This window comes from Acomys russatus, chromosome 20 (assembly GCF_903995435.1).
Source record: "Acomys russatus chromosome 20, mAcoRus1.1, whole genome shotgun sequence".
NCBI lineage: Eukaryota > Metazoa > Chordata > Mammalia > Rodentia > Muridae > Acomys > Acomys russatus.
This window is the reverse complement of record NC_067156.1, coordinates 64,817,549-64,837,537: the sequence shown is the minus strand read 5'-3', so window position 1 is coordinate 64,837,537 and position 19,989 is coordinate 64,817,549. Positions and strand designations below refer to the sequence as shown.

Genomic DNA, 19,989 nt, shown 5'->3' with positions numbered 1-19,989 from the left:
ATTATATTTGGTTCCTGCTAAAATTAGCCGGGCTCGCCGCGCGCCTGTGTGCGAGTGTGTGCGAGTGTGTGTGCGTGCGGGCGTGTGTGTGAATGTGATTACTCCAGGACTCCTCGGGCTCCGGAGACGCCATTTTCCCCCTTGATATCTCTCTCCGTAAATCGGTGGCGCGGCGGAGGCGGTCGCGGCGGGCGGGAAGCGCGGGGCTGGCCGGGGCGCTCGCCTCCGCCTGCGCGCCCGGGGGCCCCGGCGCCCCCCGAGCGAGGGCGGCCCGCCCCGCGCGACGCCGTTTGACAGATGCTCGTCGCTATGGAGTTGCCGCAGCAGCACCTTTGGGGGCTCGGACGAGCGACCGGAGGCGGAATCTGAGCGAGCGCCCGGGCCAACGGAGCCAGAGCCGCCGGGACATGGGTGAGCGAGCGTGGCGACCTTGGCGCGGGAGCTGGGGCGCCTAGCCTCCCGCCGCGGCCGCGGGCCCAGCGCGCCCGGGGCCGGGGGCGGTGTGTGCCATGCATGCAAAAGTTCACGTTGCCTTGCCGGGGCTTTGACTTTGCACTGGGCTGGAAAGGGGGTGGGGGTGGGGGACCCGGCCAAGGGGGCGGGATACAGGTCCCCGCGAGGCTGCGCGGGGATGGGCGCGATTCCGCCGGCTGGTGGGTCGGCAGCCGTGCTGACTTAATTGGAGTAGCCCGTTGGTGGCGGTGATGGTGGAAGCTTCGGGCTGGAAGGCTGGGAGCTTATTGAGTTTCGGCTAATCTGATCCCCTCCCCACCCCCTCCTTATGCACCTCCCTTGGTCCTGCTGTCGGCTGCCGGGGCTGGCGGGTTTGGCTTTGGTGAAGTGGACTGGGGAAAGGGAGGGAGTAAGGAAAGGGGTGGGGAGGTGGCAGAATATTTTTCCCCCTCTCTTTGTAACTTGCAGGTTAAGTGGAGCTAGAGAGCTACATTGTAACCTAGTGGGGGTGGTGGTGGTAAATGTATCAGAATCTAAAGTGTCCTTAATAGAAGAACAGGCGAGAAGTGGTCCAGCCAATGAAGGTTGGTGCATGGCTGTGTTCTGGCTGTTAGTTTCTCTCTGTCTGTCTCTGTGTCTCTCTCTCCCTCTCCCTCTCCCTCTCCGTCTCTCTCTCTCTCTCTCTCTCTCTCTCTCTCTCTCTCTCTCTCTCTCTCTCTCTCTCTCTCTCTCTCTCTCTCTCTCTCTCTCTCTCATCTTAATCAGTGGATTTGAGTCTCTTTCTTGTTCTCTCCGGGCTGGGGATTGTAAGAAGGCAGGAATTCCCTTAAAAGCAGAGAATGCCCCTTTGAAAACACGCATTGTGTGCGTTTGTACAGGAGCTGAGGGCTTGGGAATTAACGGCAGGCTTCCCTGTTCGGTGGTTTCCAGTGGGAAATCACTCCGGAAAGGAAAACCTTCAGTGTGGATTTATTGTTTTTGTCTTTCGAACCATTATCTCTTTGACCAAAACACTATCTGGGAAGTTCCTCAGAATCCAAGCCAGGTAAATTGGACTGGGCAGATCTATAGCAAGAAGGTGATAACGGGGACACTGCATTTGGTGTCTGTGATGGAAGCATTGTTGGATAATTGCAATTTCCGATCAGTAGAGCATGATGCTCCTAAAAAAAATAGTAATAAGTTACTGCCGAAATGCTGTCTTCTATGTTCTCTCTGTGCACGCTCCCATCCCCTCCCCCACCGCCCTGCATCTACTACAGTTCTGAAATTGGACCCAACTACAGTATTTTATTTTATTGAAGATCAGGAAAGTTGTTCAGTTGGAAGTAGGGGATGAGGCTAGCGATGTTGGGAGTGTGGGGACGAGTAGTCACTACCCTCTGATGCTGCTGCGTTTATTCTTTCTGCGTCTTTGTGGGATTCTCAGCATGTGTATCTGTCTGAAAGGACTGTTGAGGGAAGGATTTCCGATTTGTTTCCGTTTCAAATAAACTGTCCCGATAATCTCAATGGTTGATGTCTGATACTAACAAGGCAGTGTGTGTGTGTGTGTGTGTGTGTGTGTGTGTGTGTGTGTGTGTGTGTTCTAAAAGGAGAAACTCTCCTCTAAAAGGGAGTGCATCTAGAATTCTAAAAAAGCTGTTTTCCTGCGTTGCCCCTCATCTTCCTGGCCATAAACATCCACACCTTTCCTGTTGAAGTTTGGTTCCAGTCTTCATGGAAATGCTGGTTTTACTTTCTTCTTCTTCTTCTTCAAATTGCATTCCTTTCCCATTCTTTCCCTCTTCATCCCATTTTATAGTTTGTTTAGTTTTTTCCCCCCTGAAGAGTTGCACTGAAAAGTGATTTCATAAAGGAGCTGTCACCAAAACTCTTTGGCAGTTTGGGCCCATCCCCCCATGATTTTACAGTGCCTGGTGATAGAGCTCCTGTGCTTCATTCTAACTCAGTGATTTTGGAAACTCCTGTTTGCTTGTGCTCTGCTGAAGAGGGACCTAGAGTGGAAGAGTCTTCTTTGTGGCCACATCCACAGACCCAGGCACAGTTTCTTTTATTCACCCCAGTTAAACGCAGCCTGGCTGGCAGGAGAAGGTAGTGCCAGCTGGCAGGGGTGGGGGGTGGGGGAGCGGGAGCGGGAGAGAGTTTATGACCTTTAAGATGCAGCCCCTTTACAATGCTGCCTCCCTCTCCTCGTGACTTCTGTGGCTTCCTTCGATTGTCCTTAGGACTCCTGGAAGGAGGCTGAGCTCTTTACTCTGAGTGGGCTTTACATGTGTGTTTCAAAGTCACATTGAAGCTGCTGTGTTTCTAAGCTGTGGTTTTACCTCATTGCTGGTTACCAGCAAAAGGATATTAAAAAAAGAGTGTTCCAGGCAAGTCAGAAAAAAAGTAAGAAGGCAAATGTGGTTGAACAGAGAACATTTCAAGCTGCAGGAAATGTAGTCCCAGAAAATACTGAGGCCAGGTACGTAGGGTGTTGCTTGGCACACAATCTTTTTCCTCTGTGAAAGAAGGAAGGGGGAGGGGGGAGGGAGAGTGAGAGAGGTCTCCCTTTGAGGAAGTTGAACTGTATTTGGAGCTGGCCTGTGCAAGCTGCTGCCACTTTAGTAACCTGAGCTGAGCTGAGCTGGGGGAGGAGGTGGGGATCACAGGCAGTCAGGAGACACAGGGAAAGGGACTTGTCTCCCTGAGAAGGAAAAATAGATGTGTCACTGAAATAAACAAACTGGGGGTGGGGGAAGGAATGGCTGGAAGAGAACATGAGGCGGGGTGCATCTCTGGCAGAGTGGTATTGCTTAGGAAGGGACCACTTGGAGCTTGGAAGGAAATAACTGCCTTATATGCTTATGAGCAGCTAGGCAAGCGCAGAGCTGTAATCTGATCTTTTTCATCTTAACATCAGAATGCTTGGAAGGCCTTGCCCAGAAAAGCTCAGTTCTAGGTGTCTCTTGGGAAGCTTGTGGATACACCTGAGGAAAGCAAACAGCCCAGCTTACCAGCAGGGCATCTGGTCTCAAACTGGCATTACTCACAAGGAGCTACTTTGAAAGGTACCTGATCCTAGTGGAAGAGGAGGGGAGTGGAGATCAGAGCTTAGGTTAGTGTAGAATTTAGTTAGAGATAGAATCTTGCTAAAGAATTAAGTAGGGGAGCACTCACCTCTACATTTCCCACTCTTTTTCTTCTGTTCTCCTAACTTTGAATTCCAGCAGGGGCCAGATCAATATTTCTGTGGCACAAAACTATACATTGAGGAGAGGGGGGTTCCTGAATAGTGGCCATTGTTTCAGCCGTTCTATAATCTCTGCCAGGAAGCTTCTGTTGCCCATGCGAAGAGAAGAGCAGAGTGTACTCAGATGTGTACAATATCCTTTCTGGGGTCCTGTGGAGACACTAAAACTTGGCTGGGCTTCCCTTGGCCTCCCAGAATGCCAGTTTCTTCCTTGGAGACTTGAAGCTTTAATTAAAACCAGAAAGCTATTGAAGACAGACCCAGCCAATGAAATTCTGTTTTCTGTGATGCTCAGGGATGGGAAATAAATAATTTTTTTTTTTTTCTGATGGCATTTCAAGTTGCTTCAGTTTTACTCATGCCAGAAGAGCTGGGCACATTATTACTAACACATTAGCTTTGTGTAAGGAATCACAGAGCTTAATGTTGGATGTGATAGGGTTTGTTCCAAGACCCATGGCATGAGAGAATCCAGCAGGGGTGGGGCAAGGGCACATCTGGAGTGCTCACAACGTTGTATCAAATAAGACATCCTTGGAAAGTCCTCACTGAAAGTCATTCTGCCCATCCGCCAGGTTCCTGTGAGGAAGGGGACAACATTAAATTCTATTCCTATCCTATAATGTGTTATGAAGTTGGGTCAGCTCTGATGAAGCATGTGAAGGAGAAAAGCCTTTTTTGTCCTTGTGATGATTTTAAAAGTGACAGCTCAGGCCCTGTTGGTGTTGGTGCTTTGGGTTTCTTGTGAGGCTGCACATCATGGCAAAAACCAAACTGAAACAAAACATGATGGGACAAAAGGGAAAAAAAAGGGTGTTGAGATCCCAGAAACTTTGAGCCCATGTCCAGGGTGAGTTAAAGATCTCAGGCTAGGGTTTACCTCTTAGGTTTTCTAGTTCACCACAATGCTGATTTGGAGATTGAGTTTTTAATGCATGAGCCTTTGATGGAGGTTAACACCCAAACTTTCCCTAAAGGTTTGGGCCAGAATTGAGTAAGACACGCTGTGTGTGTGTGTGTGTGTGTGTGTGTGTGTGTGTGTGTGTGTGTATGTGTGTTGGGGAATGGGGCTCTTGTTTTGTGAATTCTTTTCTTCCATTTCTTCTCCTCCTCCTCCTCTTCCTCCTCCTTCTCCTTCTTCTTCTTCTTTTTCTTCTTCATTTAACACAGGGCTGAACTATGATACCCTAGCTGGCCTGGAACTCACTATATTGACCACGATGGTCTTGAACTCATAGATCCCCATTTGCTTCTGCTCCCAAATGTTGGGATTAAAGGACTGTGACACCATGCATACTGTTCTGTACACTCTTAGTGAAGGTGGTGAGGACACTTTGTCTAACCCAATCCTTGATAAATACTAAAAAGAAAGCACACAAAGGCACAACATTTATTTTCACTTGTGTGATTGTTCTAAGTTTGTGCATCCATTTTCATCTAGTCTCCTACTAGATTCTTCTGTTCCTTTAGACACATTGAGTCAGAATTAAATGAATATCAAGACTTGTTTGAATTTTCAATTATGCATTTCATAGGTATAGGCTGATCAGCTTTCATGTTAAAGTTGGAGTTTTACCCCATTGAAGAGTACTCTCTAAGGCTGAGGAAGTATTTTTCACAGTCTTTGGCTTAGAGACCAGCAACTGCTAATGTCTACAGTTCAGTGCAAGTGATGCTAGTGCCAAGTGAACAATGTGATCAGTCCTGAAGCCCACAGCGTTTCTTATGATGGTTCTCAAGTTTCCTAATGCTGTGACCCTTTAATACAGTTCCTCATAATAAATTTATTTTGTTGCTACTTCATAACTGTAATTATGCTACTGTTATGACTCATAATGTCAACATCTGATATGCAGGATATCTGATATGTGACCCCTGTGGGGGCTGCGACCCACAGGCTGAACCACTGTCTTAGGAGGAAGCAGCTGTCTCCTCCCAAGAACTTTGGTTGACTGTGGTAGGTTGTGATGCATAGCCCCATGTTAGACACAAACTGAGTTGCCATGTGGACCCTCAGGTGGTCAGAGGCCTTTCCAAACACTGAGGCAAGAGAGGGGATACATTGTGACCTCTGTTTAGAACATTGATCTAACTTAACTTTTCCCTCCAAAAATATTTCCTTTCCTATGCATGGAGCTTTGTTTGTTTCAAAAGTATCTTCCTATCATATCTACCCACTCAGATCTGCCTAGGATGGAAAGTAGGGAAACAGTTATCCCTGCTCAGAAGGTAGGCAGCAGATGCCTTATGTTGTCTGAGGAGATACCTCTTAGTGCTCGGCCTGGGACAAGCCATGTAAGTGTGGGCAGCCTCGCAGATGATGTGAGATCTGTTCTGGGTCCTTCCGTATTACTTCCTGGCTAAATGACCTCCATCACTTGGGCAGCCTCTTTGTGCCTCAGTAACCTAGCCAGGAAAAGAGGGATAAAGATGTCTTCATCCCTATGTCCTAGACGCTATAAGAATTAGGTTACGTTTTGTAATTTGGCCAGATAATTTTGGTTCCCTTAGCTCTTGGGGATTTTCTGTGCCGCCTCTTGGGAACTGATTCTGGGATTAGCATTGGCGCAGCCACTGTAGGAGGAACGCCCACAAAGCCCTGGTGTCTCAGAGTTCAGCATATGGAACAGGATACACATATCAACTGATGAGTCAGTTTGGCTTCTCAGCTCAACCACCTATGGGTGACATGATTAGGTGTAGATTGTGCCAAGTCTGTGTATGGCCCGGCCTCATGCGGCAGCCATTCCAGCTGGACTGGAGGAAGCATTAGCGCTCCAGGGATGCTCTTTCAGGAAAGAAGCAGGAGCAGAAGAGTGAAAGGACTCAGATCTTCAGGGAGGAGACACAGCAGGCAGCGCAATGAGATGATCTCCACCAGACTTCCATGGGGCCACGACATGCCGTCTGAACTGGACTAAGCTCTCTGAGGAGAAGCACTGCTAGCAGACATGTCTCTTTGCTAGCACAAGAACCTGGAATGCTCTTTGTAGCCTCTTGGCTCCTGGAGTCTTCTATGTTCCTCTTCTTGAGCTCCCTCCTACCTGTTGCTCACTGTCCTGAACTAGCAGCAGAGTTTTCCTTAGTGTTCACCTTACAGTGGTTTGTAGAAAACCCTACTTGTAGCAACACACAGGGCTTCTCCCTCCTTTAGGTTGGTTTCCTTGATAACATTGTGCACTCTGTCCCCTGTCCCCTTTAACACCTTGGCTTACTCCATTGCCACATCCAATCTGGAAGGTGGCCTGACCGGTCCTGTTTAACCAGAGCATCTACCTCCTGGGACAGCTGGCACCACTGTGCCTCCTTGGTGAGAACACACTGCATGTTCCTAAGCAGCTCTGGGTCATTCTTCCCAGTTACCAGAGCACTTCATGTCTGCAGTGTGAGCTTGGCATCCAGCCATGCTGTTTTGATATTTCTTGCACTTGCCCCCCCCCCCCCCCCAATTGTAGACCTATCTAGAAAAGGCACAAGCTTGCCTCTCCGAGCCCTGTACTGATTTAGGGTTGACTTACATTGTGTGACTACATCACACAATTTATGTAGAACTTAGACTATTAAGAGTAAATGTTTTTAAAATATACCTAATGGTTGCAAAATGAAGCAACATAGGAGGACCTCTTAGAGTGAGTAATAACTAGTTATGTTAATAGCTTTTCATAGTTTTGGCTGCCAGAAATCACCCAATCTTAGCTTCTCCCTTAAAGCCTAAGAGGTAATGATATTTTACCACATGGCTATCTTTCTAGTCAGCGGTTCCACTCGTCCATTCCGTAATCAGATGTCTAGTAAGAGGCTGCTAGTGTGTCCTTACAACTCTCACCCTCACAGCTCTTGATGTTTGCTGAAAATTCAGTCTCGCGACCTGTTTTGCACACTCATCCTGCCACTCAACCATTCCCTCTTCTTTGCCGCTTCAATTGGCCGGCTTCTCAGCTCATTGGTGACGTGAGGAAGCCTGATTACACAGGAAAAGGGACAGAAAGCCACATAGAAGGGAAATTCAAGTTTGGGGGTGTGGGCTTCAGGCTGGGCTGGCAACCCACTAGCGTGGGTAAGGAGTAGGTCCCAATGCCTCTCCTCTTAGCTTTACTCATCAAAAAGAGAAAAGGTTGAAATTGAAATGGCCAGTCCCATCTGAAGTTATGGGACTCTAGATCTAAATGTGTCCAAGAGATTTTAAAACGTTTCCTTAAGCGCAGAGATCTTCAAAGTCATTTAATGACACCCGGACAACTGTCCAAAGCAATCCCCATGAGAATTAAGACACTCGGCTTGCTGTTGGCTGTGGTTGAAAGAGTTATGGAAGGGGAAGTTGGTGCCCTGGGGTAAATTAAATCAGATGCTCCCCCAATTAGAGCAGAAGAACAGGCTTACAGAAAGGGGGGTGGTGGTGAGGTATGTATGAAGCAACACCTCAAAAAGTAATGTGGAAGGAAGCAAGGGGTTAAATTATCCTCACCGCTTTTGAAGCCTCTCCCTCTTTGGTGGAATAACTAAGCTGACACAAAGGAGGTCGTTCAAAGCCAACCCTGGAAACTCCAAAGCTGTCATCTTTGTTGGGGCTTTACTTCTGTCTCCTGTGCCCTGTGGGCATCTGGGATCTCTGCTGAAGCTGCCTCATTTACACATCTTGTCTGGGTATCATTTCGTGTTGCAGATCCTTACAAGCTTGAAGGCTGAGGCAGAGTTTTTGCTTCTGGGCTACCACGCCAACCCTATAGGACGTACCTGCTCTGCCACTGTGTTTTCAAAAAATGGCTATTGGGTTGCTTTGTACTAGGAGAGAAGAAGGGATCCAAAGCCACAGTTTTCTGCACTGTTGCCTTAGGTGGGATCAGGGAAAGGAATCTTTGTCTTAAGGTACTCTGAAAGGTTAGTGCTTTTTTATTTTTTTCTGGAGTATCAGGAAGCACACCAGTTGACAAACTAATGGAAGCTATTGAGATGCCATGGTTTCTAGCACCAGGAACTTCTAAAGAATTTGAGATGAAAATGAATGGACAAACAGCAAGCAAGTTGTGTAAATAAAACAAAACAAAACTATTTTTAATTTATTATTATCTCTCTGTGCCAGTGATGCAGTCAGTCAGAGGAAAGGAAATGCTTGGAATTCTTTGGGACATGGAGAGATACAGAGACAGTATTAGTTGAATTTGATGGAACCAAGATAATAGCTTGGGAATGCTTGTTGGAGCTGGTGGGGCATCATATTCTTGGAGCAGAATAAGAAAACATGGGTAACAGACTATATATAGCTGTTAGTGGCTATGCCCATGACTTTTTGCTATGTGAACAAGAAGATTTTTAAAATTTTTATGAATTTATTCAGATTACAACTCAATTGCCCATTACTTGTATCCTCCCATTCCTCCCTCCCTCCCGCTTTCACCTTATTCTCTTCCCCAAGGTCTATGACTGAGGGGGACCTCCTCCCCCATTGTATGGTCATAAGCTATCAAGTCTCATCTTGGTAGCCTGCTTATTTTTTCTTTGAGTGCTACCAGGCCTCCCCACCAAGGGGAGGTGGTCAAATATGGAGCACCAGAGCTCATGCCAGAGTCAGTCTCTGCTTTCCACATTACTGTGGAGAATGTCCTGTCCATTGGGTAGATCAGAGTAGGGGTTTGATGTTTACTCTTTGTGTTGTCCTTGGTCAGTGCAATAGTTTGAGCAGACCCCCCTGAACAGGAAGATTTTTGATCTTGTTTTTTAAAGCATAACACTGGGGGTCAGAAAGCACGCTTTGACACAAAAGCACCATGGGCTTTATCTCTGTTCCTTACATTGTCTTTAAGAGCTCTATTAAAGCAGTTGGGTCCACAGATATTTTCTGAAGTCTTAGCATTATGGCTTTTATGGGACTTTCTGGTCCTCTTGGATAGGGAGGTATTTTCACCTTTGGCGAGAGGGCGGTATATATGGGGGACATATTTAGCTAAAATAGAAGCTATCATCCTTCAAGTAAATTAGGAACATTTTCCCAAGTGGAGTTTTGCTGCCTGTGGATTCATACTAAGGTGTAGTCAGGGAAGACTTCAAGAAGGATGTGCTTGTTGGAGGAAGAGAAACAAGCAGCCTCTCTTAGAGGCGGAGGACAGTTGATAAGGTGGCAGAAGTTGAGCCTGAAGTGAAGTATGGATTTAGAATTACCTCCAGGAAATGCAGGAAATGAATGCTAATCCTGTGCTGCAGAAAGCTGTCAGATGGAGGATTACATTGTGTGCAGTAGGAGTCCAAGGACCACTACCAAGGCCAGGGAGATCTAAGAAAGCATCTAGAGAGTCTGAGACTTGAGTCTCACCGAGAACAAAGACTAGATAGGTGCAGAGGCTGACAGGTCCTCCACCTGGAAATGTACGAGGGAGGGAAGGAGAGAGAAAGAGAGAGAGAGAGAGAGAGAGAGAGAGAGAGAGAGAGAGAGAGAGAGAGATCAGTTCAGCACAGTTCTCTGCAGGTGGAGGAAGCAAGGCAGAAGAGCTAGGACCATAGATCAAGACTCTAGACTGAGCTGAGAACCCCAGATCAGTCTCCCAAATGCTGAGAGTGCAGGCCTGAGTGTAAGGCAAGTGTGAGATTCTGAGATTTCTATGTATACAGGCTTGGGAAGAGCTCTGACGTCCAACCATGCTGCACTCAACCCAGTTCTGCCCATCACCAGCCCTGCAGCTGCAGACTGATATTCTAAAGAAGTGTCTCTAGAATAAACAACAAAATCATGTACTAACATTTGGATTGAGAATTGGCCCTTCTCTGGCTCAAAATACCTCACTGCACTGGAAGTTATCTTTAAGAGTTTAATGCCTAATCAGAGAAGGGCACACTGGATTCAGTAGCAATGTGATGTTTAAATGGCAGTTCAGGGTACCTAGAGGAGAAACCTTATAAAGAGAAGGAGATAGAAGGAATATTTGTTCCGCTCTATGGTGGGCCTAGCACTTTCTTTACTGCAGAAGGGTAAGTTGTATCAAATTATACTTTTTGTTCAAATGACAATGCACAAAGCCATTGCAGAATCAGATGGTTGAGCGGAGGAAGAATTTGAACTAGACCCAGCAGTCTATTCAACGTTAGAAGGCCTTTCTAGAAAGATTAAGGGGCTCATCATCTGTTCTTTTTTCATTTGGTTTCTTCCCATTATCCCAAATAAAAATGCTCTTTTTATTCTCATTTTACATGTGTCTGGGGTTTGGTTGACTACTTAGTGTTGGCCTTTTGGTGTTTGCTCGTGTTATGAGTTAAGTAACGTTTGGGTCCATACAGAACTAGCTCTGCATTTCAGCAATCCCTAAACTTTAGTTTTCATATGTATGAAACTGACACATACCTGGATTAAATCAGATTAAAATTTATAGACATATAAGAAAGCATACTTAAAGTATACCAGATCTGTGTAGAAGTGTCTTTACAATGATCCCTATTCTCTTCTTTAATTGGAAGTTCTGTGAGCATAATAATTTCTAACGGATGTACCATGATTCATCTGTTTTGACACCATTCTGATGTGTTATTTTTTTCCTCTCTAAGAATCTGTGTAGTGAATAGGATGAGCAGGTGAGAGACCCAATGCTAAAGGATATGGAAGGATGCGTCAAGTCAGATGTGGGAGTCCTGTGGGTAGAAGCAACTACGGGCTTTTGATAAGAAGCTGGCTTGTCCTTGTGTTTTAGATAGATAATAATATAAAAGAGTGACCATGAATTTACAAGCTAGGCATCAATGAGGAGTGGTGATACAGTGTTTCTGAGAACTGCACTGTTAGGTGCTTTTGTCGTAGTGCAAACATCAGAGTGTGGTCCCGTATAAACCTAGACAGCACAAGGTAATCGTGGAAAGTGGCCTCTCGATGCATTCAAGAGGCAGATGTGAGAAGGCTGAGGCTGCTGCCAGCATACTGATATGACATATGACTTTGTAGTAAATGTTTCATAGTTAGAAAGAATACAGTAAATCAATGATTAAAGGCCTAGAACAGAAAGAGACGCAAACCAGTGATATAGCCCTTCACTATTACAGCTATGTATTATGTAATATACATACAGTTTTATGCTGTAATATTGTGTGGACTGGCATTAGGGTAGGCTTGCTCATGCTGGCTCACATTAGAAGTATGAAGAATAATGTTTTATGATATTATGAATGAAGCAAGCAGTAGTGGTGCACGCCTTTAATCCCAGCACTTGGGAGGCAGAGGTAGGTAGATCGCTAGTAGTTCCAGGACAGCCAGTATTACACAGAGAAACCTGTCTAGAAAAACCACAATAGTGGTAGTAGTAGTAGTAGCAGCAGCAGCAGCAGCAGGAGGAGGAGGGAGAGGAGGGGAGGAGGGGGAGCAGGGGGAGGAGGGGGAGGAGGAGAACATTGCTAGGTGATAGATTTTTCAGCTGCATTATAATTATATGGGACCCACCGTCACTCATGCAGTCTGTTGTTGCCCGAAATCCTGTTCTTCAGTGCACTAGTATGTATTTGAACTCAACTGTGAATCTGGCATAGAGAATGTGTGCCCTTGAGAAGATTCCTAGCCTTTCGGGGTCTTTGTGTTTCTGTGTGTATCTTAAGGCCAGGGCCATGGCTCCATATGTATTAAACTGACCACTCCCTTCTACTGTGACAGTGCTCTTTCCCTAAGCCCAGGGTGGAATAGTGACAGCAACTGGGATGCTATCGCTGACATTGAATGTGTAAACTTGAGGCTCGGTTCCAGGAGCCAATCCACAAAGCTCGGCCTGTTGTGCCATTGGGATAGGGCAGACCCAGGATGGTTAGTTAGTAGTGTGCCCAGTCTCAAGTCCTAAAAGCTTGACTCAGATTTGTCCCCTGCAGCCGAGATCCTGATCACAAGAACTGATGTCCTATGCTTAAAGTTGAGTTCAGCTAGGTCATCTCACTTAACCAGAGCTGTTGAACTAACAGCGCCTGACAAAGCAGTGGAAACACCAGTGCCACCTTCTAAGAGCATCTGGCTTCTAAGCAGAGGAGGCTCGGTAGCGGCATATGACCAGGCTGGGAGGGGACATGGCGTTCACTTCATGCCTCCACTTACTCATTAAATGAAGATAGGGGAATGTTCTGACCAAATTCAAGGATATTTCCTCTGTGAGACAAGTCATCAATAAAGAACAGCAGAACGCCCAAGTTAGCATGTTTAAACTCAGCTGCGGTATGTGCCTTCTGCTGTGCATGAGTGTGGAGAAGGCTGGGCTCTAACCTCTAGGTCACAGGGTTTTCCTTGGGATCTGAGAAGAGAAGGCAACGTTTAGCCAACTCATGACACATTCCAGGGGACCAAGTCAAGTTTAACCAAAAAAAAAAAAAAAAAAAAAAAAAAGGAGCATTTGCTAAGGTGATCCCAGGTAATTATGATCTCATTTAATATTTAATCTTCAATTACTTCTCCTAGAAGCCCCTGAGGTAGGATTATTACCCACTTTCCAAATGAGACTTGAATGGCTTTAAAATGCCTCACCAGCTACGGTTACTAATGGGACAGAGAGATGGAGTGGTCCAGCGCCATGGCCCGCAGCCCATGTTTCTTCTGAAGGAGAAGCATGGCTCTGAACACCTCCTACTGTGCAATGTTTCCTTGTGTTCACTGTGCTCAGCAATGTGTAGAGACCCATTCAACACAGCATCCCCGCACTACGGAGATCCCTATCCTGTAGACCAGGTAGACAACACTGAGTTGTTGAAGCTCAATTTGTCAAATGCTTTCACGGTAAAGTACCCAGGGAATTGAGAGGGAGCCCTCTCCCGCTTTCTGTCTGTCTCTGTCTCTATCCATGACTCTGTCTTTCTCTCTCCTGTCTGTCTGTCTGTCTTTGTCTTTCATGTACATGTGTCTGTGTGTCTGTGCATGTGTCCATGTGCAAATGTATTCAATGAGTACTGTTAAAAGGAAATTCAGTTGGTCTCCTGGCTGAAGGTGAAATTTGATCCAATTATTTTGTTTTGCTGGTACGGTTTGGTGTCTGTTTTTCTGGACTTGTTTTGTAGACCAGGCTGATGTCAAACTCATAGAAATCTTCCTGCCTCTGTCTCCTGAGTGCTGGGATTAAAGGTGTGTGCCACCACACCTGGCCCTTGACCCAATTCTTGAGATAATTTAAAGCTAAACCTGTGTAGAAATGAGAGAGTCCCTCAAGCCAGTGGAGCTAGAGCTTGTTTGGAGACGAGTAATGCATATGAAGGGAGTTTGGGGACTTCTGCAGGAAGATGTTGGGTGAAGAGCAGAAACAGTGCTTCTTGGAGGAAGTAAAATGTGCCCTGGAACAAACGAAACGTTGCTGGGTAGGAGAGGTGTCCTGTGCTGTAGACCGCAGCCACATATGCAGTGTCAGCAAACTGTGGGTGAGGCCATCTTCATTCTTGCTGATTGAGAACCAGGTATGTGTTGGGTTACTTGATCCATTTACTAGTGTTTATGGACCATGTATTCCAGGAACTTTGGCAGCAGGAAAGTTTTCAAGAAACATCACTCACGAAAAACAACAAACAAGCAAACAAACAAAACTAGCTGGGTGGTGGTGGCGCACGCAGGTGGATCGCTGTGAATTCGAGGCCGGCCTCGTCGGCAAAGTGAGTCCAGGACAGCCAAGGCTACACAGAGAAACCCTGTCTCGAAAAACAAACAGACAAACAAACAAAAGGAACATCACTCAGAGTTAAGGGTACTCCAAGTCAAAAAGTGACTGACTAGCTATACTTTGACACAGCCTTTCTCCTTCGATAGTCACTGTATAGAGAATTTAGGATCTCTCTCTATGTATCAGGGACTGTGGCAGGCACTGGAAATCACATGGTACTTGAAACAGGCTCTGGTGTTACCCTCACAGTTCTTAGTATCTAGTAGGGAAGTTGAGGTAAAAACTTAAGAGTGACAGGAAGAGCACACTAGGTGTCACAGAAGCACATAGGTGTCCTCACATGAACAAGACAGAGAAGAGATATTTGCCCTCATTTCGCTCTGCAGTCAGGGAGGCTGGGGAGGGTTCCAGGTGTGTGCACAGGTACATGTGGACCTGCTGTGACTGTCACCACATGTCTTTGGCTGATAGAAAGAGAGGTGAATAGTGAACGACCCCTAGGTCCAAAGTCAGACAGGCTCTTGTTAGAATCGGACAAGAGACGTTTCTCCAACTGTGGGTCAGCGAGCATAGGCAAAAGGGATAAAACAAAGGAAGGAAAGAAAATGAGGTGTGGGAAAATACTAGGAATGGGACAGAGAAAAGATGCCTGAGCTAAATGTTGGAAGGATCTGGAGGCCAGGATCATTAAATAGAAAGAAAAAACTGAAAGAACAATTACAAATAACATTCATCAGCTGGAGATAATCTACATGGTTGCAGATGTTCTAGAAAATTCCAGGGGAGGCAGAACCGTACTCTATTAAACAAATCAAAAACACCCAACCAAACAAACTTTGTAGTTTTATAGACTGTCTTCTACTCAAAAATGGGGGTGGGGTGGGCAGCACCTAGGCAACCTCCACTTTCTAGTTTTTCAAGTGCTAGCAATATTCTGAAGAGTTTTGATGAAAAAGTCATGACCAGAGAACTGTAAAGTCTGGGTAGTGCTGCCCACCTGCAAACATGGAAGGCATCCCTGGTATTGTGAGAATTTGCAGAGAAGTCCAGGGCATTCTGAAGGTGGAAGGAGACAGGAGTGAGGAGTGAGGACCTCCCTGTGTTTTCTCCTGTTTGCCTGTAAGAGCCTGTGAGGTGTGTGTGCTTTTGAAATGTTTATTTTAACACAAGCAGCATAGAGTTTAACTATCAACATTTATTTGGGATATACTATACCCCAATGAGAGAAATAAGAAGACAGCATATTTCCAAATTGTTGCTGAGACACAGAGGTCGACTGGAGTGTCATGGGACTTCCTAAGAGGCGGAATGAAGCCCATAACTCATATTTTTGATGCCTGTTGACTATGTCAAGGGCTTTGTCAGTTTCTGTCATAGTGTCATTTGGAAAGCACAAGTCAGGGTGACAGTGGCCAGTATGTGGATGGTGATCTGGGAGCCAAGCAAGTAGAGGAGATGCATAGAACTTGGGAAGCCAAGCTCAGCTTTCTATGTCTTCAGTCCAATCAACTGCTCAAATGCCTCTTCTGTGTTAGGTGCGGTGCTAGGCATCAGGATGATGAATGCCTAAAATGCAATGGAAGCCCGATATTGAGAGACCAGGAAGCTTTATAAGGAGAAGACACTTAGAAATACAGATTAAGAGTAGTACCCTGTGGTCGAGGCACTGCTCTGGGGGAAGTGTACAGAACAGGAGGTCTGAGGAACCGGTTCTCAAACCCTAACCCATGCAGCACCTGGGAGCTGCTGAGGGAAAGCCAAATTGCCTGGCTGGCCCCGGGAGCCCTGACTTGGTATGTGCAACACACTCGGGCTCAGAATAAGTAAGGGTTTCTCAAGCTGCTGCAGGTGGAGAGCATTTCTCAGACAGAGGAAAAAAAAAGTGCCTGTATCTTGCAGATTTGGAAGGATTGGGAGATACTATTCAGGACTCCCCTGAGTATGTGCTTCAGCCAGCCACACAGGTTTTCCCTGGGAACCAAAGAAATACTGCCGTGGGTTCAAACTGTTCAATTTGAACTGTCCCCATAGGCCTATGGCTGCGCACAGAAAAGCTGTGCAGCAGTGAGTGAGTGTTCCTTCCCTTGTTGAGGGAAGCAAATGTGGGATAAGGCTCTCAGAGCTGCTTGTCTGGCCAGCATCTCGCTACCTTTGAATGCTAGAGCCATGAGTAGAGACTGCGTTGCCACACTCCAGTGTCCTTGTCCGTTCTAAGACCTCTGCCCCTTCCTTGCTCCACTGCATCTTAGGACCTGCTGGAGACTCACTCCATAAGCAACCTTTCATCCCTGCGTGGGTAGCCCTGCAGGCAGGCACAGAAGGGTCAGCTTGTGTTGCACTGGAGGCAGGGAACCAAGTACAGAGTGTTCATTGTGCTCCGCCCTCTCTGAGCCAGCTGCTGATTGCAGGGATGTGAACAGGCCAAAATGCTCTCACCTTGCCTGGACTCCCGCATCTCTTGAGTGTGTGACTGTGCTCACACGTGTGTGTTGGCAGTGGCTTTTTACAGGAGGACTGGCAGTTTGTTTCCCAGACCCACCACACAACTTGGAGTGTGTGTAGGCTGGCAGGTATGTGCTGGGGCAACTAACAAACAGCAGCTTTGTGGGCCGGTGAAGCCAACAGTCAGGTTAGGTCTCTTTGATCTGTGCTTTTGAAAGCCTTTTTATTTTGGGTTTTTAAGGTGATGGGGTTCATGTCTGGATCATTACCCCCAGGAAAGGCAGGAAATTTGACTGGGGATTCCTGGGTGGGTGGAGCCAATGTCGGAGAAGGACTTTGAATAGCTGTCAGGGATGAATACATTTTTACTGAATGAGAGAACTTCTATAAGTCCATCAAGTACTCCATCCCAGGATGGGAATGAAGAGAATGTGAGCATCAATCAGCTGGACTTGTCCTCAGCCTGATAATGAATTGCTGTGGAATTAGAAAAAAAAATATGATTTATGTATTCAAAACAACTAGAAGACAATGCAAGACTGGCATTTTAGAGGCAGCCTATACAGCTGGGTGAAATGTAAGTCAGGCCAGGAGTAAGTGGCGTCACCTGGAGTTTGTAATAATTGTTACTATGGAGATGTATATGCTGGGGAATAACTTGGAACCACGGGAAGGCTCAGGATCCGTTTGGCTGTTGATTTCTCATTCCTTCATGGCACAGACACTTGGAGAGGACTAGTCATCTGCTGGGGACTGCATGGCTCGAAGATACCAAGTGTAAGAGCTGAGTCCATGAAAATGCCAGTGCAGGAAGAACTCTGTGGAGACAAGTTTGGGATGCGTGGTCAGTTTAACTTAGCAGCTAATATGGTTCAAGACTAGACTCAGTGTGAGACCAGGCTGGTGGGTCTTGAACAGACGCTTGTAAAGCTCAGGGCTACTTGTAAAAGGCCTTCTGATTTTATCTGTAGTGCATGTTATGAGAACCTCCAACTGCCCCCTCCGCCCCTAGACTCCAGCTGGTCCAGGTCCTTAAGAAAGTACAGTCAGATTTCAGCAGGGGCCATCTAGCTCTCTGTTTATTACCATGTTTCCTAATTCTGCAGTGGCACGAGGGTTGCAGTGTCCTGAAACCAAGCTTTGATAGAGTTTTTTCCCCTCCTGATTCACCATTTCCTGCAAGGTGCCATCCTTTCACCGGCTGTACCTCTCACCAGTCCCACTTGGTGCCACACCCCTTAGCCACAGATCACTTCGCTCTTCTCTTAGCATAAACCTACATGTCCCTGGCTCGTATTTTGCCCTGTGTTGTACTGTCTGTTCTTTGCTATTGTGTCTTTCTTCTTTCCCCCATTTTAATTTTTTGGTTCTTTTCATGGTGTAGCTAAGTGAGGCATTTGTGTATGTTTACACACGTAGGCCATCATGTGTATGTGTGTGTGAGAGCACGTGTGTGTCTATGTGTGTATGTGTGCATGCGTTCATGCCTGTCTACTTGCAGCTGTAGAAGCCTGTGATGAATGTTGTTGGTCTCAGTAGCCAGCTACACCCCATGGAATCCCATCTACACTCCCCTGGAATTCCATCTACACCCCCTGGAATCCCATCTACACCCCCTGAAATCCCATCTACACCCCTGGAATCCCATCTATACCCCCTGGAATCCCATCTATACCCCCTGGAATCCCATCTACACCCCCTGGAATCCCATCTACACCCCCTGAAATCCCATCTATACCCCCTGGAATCCCATCTACAACCCTGGAATCCCATCTACGCTCCCTGGAATCCCATCTACACTCCCTGGAATCCCGTCTACACCCTTTGGAATCTCATCTACACCCCCTGGCATCCCATCTAATCTACACCCCCTGGAATCCCATCTACACCCCCTGGAATTCCATCTACACCCCCTGGAATCCCATCTACACTCCCTGGAATCCCATCTACACTCCCTGGAATCCCATCTACACCCCCTGGAATCCCATCTACACCCCCTGGAATTCAATCTACATCCCCTGGAATTCCATCTACACTCCCTGGAATTACAAGCAAGGCAGCTTGAACTGGAGTGGGCTCTGGGCATCTCAGTTAACATTCTCTTGCTTATGGGGCAGACTCTTTAACAAGTGATCCATCCATCACCCTGATGCCCCACCCCCACCAGGGTCTTCCTTCCTTCTTTTTGTAGTCACCTAAGGTCCCAGCAAGAGCAACTGCTCCCCTTGGAGCTTTCCTGTGCTGCTGCTGTAGCTTTCTTTGGAGTTGCTTTTCAAATATCTATATAAGAGTTTCTTTTTGAGGAAAAGAGGAATTGAAAAACAACTGTTGAGTTGGATTTTTACTTTTATGGATCTCTTACTGTCAGGTCTAAATAATTATTGACTCATGCAGTTAAATACATGAAAATCTCAGGCAAACCATTTTTAAGTGGGAGATGCTTTCTTCATGATAATTATGTACCCACTTCATAGCCTATCTGCTCATCTGTAGGTAGCGTTTCATCTTCTTCCATCTCATTATAGTATCTGCCTGCTGTGGTTTGAAGTCCAGATGGATTGCTGAGAGCTTCTGAGGAATTCTTTGCCTTATCTTACAGCCTGCATCGGTAGCTAGTGAGAAATCAAAGCATAATATTGGTGATTGCTGCCTAAGTGGGTAAGCCTTGGACACTGTTGTGCTTAGAAAAAAAGTGACTTACAGTGTGTTTGGAGCTGGAGCACAGTCGGACAGAAGCCTACTGGGCTCTCCCTGAGATGAGCAGTGCCATGTTCTTTTTTTTTTAAGACAGGGTTTCTCTGTGTTATCTTGGCTGTCCTAGACTCGCTTTGCAGACCAGGCTCATCTTGATACAGCATGGTGCTACTGCAGTATCTGCCCCTGATGAGAGTGGAACGAATGGATGTTGACTTGATAAGACCAATGATAGAGTCTTTCTATATACTCCTGGGCGTCCTGGAACTCACTGTGGAAGCCAGGCTGGCTTTGAACTTGTGGTCTTTCTGCCTGTTTCTCAAATTCTGGGGTCACAGGCATATACCACTACAGTTGACTTAAATGTGATTCTTTAGAAAACAAAAAGTTTGACAAATATAGAAACATTGGTATACTGGAAATAAGGACTTTAGAAAACTTATTTATTAATTTTTTTTTAAGTTAAGTGTCATGTGGTCTGAATGAGTTCTCCAACAAGGAAAGTACTCAGTCTTACTGATTTCTGAGCTTTGGATAGCTGTTTGGTTTTTTTCTTCGTAGCCTCAGCAAATTGCT

At 46.3% G+C, this 19,989-nt stretch overlaps 1 protein-coding gene across 2 annotated transcripts in view; it reads left to right on the top strand.

The window, feature by feature from the left end:
• Nucleotides 1–243: 243 nt before the first annotated feature.
• Setbp1 (SET binding protein 1) overlaps nt 244–19,989 on the top strand; it is a 359,262-nt gene continuing 339,516 nt past the window's right edge. The window contains exon 1 of one of the 2 annotated variants that reach the window (XM_051163710.1): nt 244–411. The gene's annotated coding sequence lies outside the window, so the exon portion shown is untranslated. Of the gene's footprint in view, nt 412–994; nt 1,038–19,989 lie in introns of those variants that run through there. The other variant, XM_051163711.1, reaches the window with a different exon arrangement.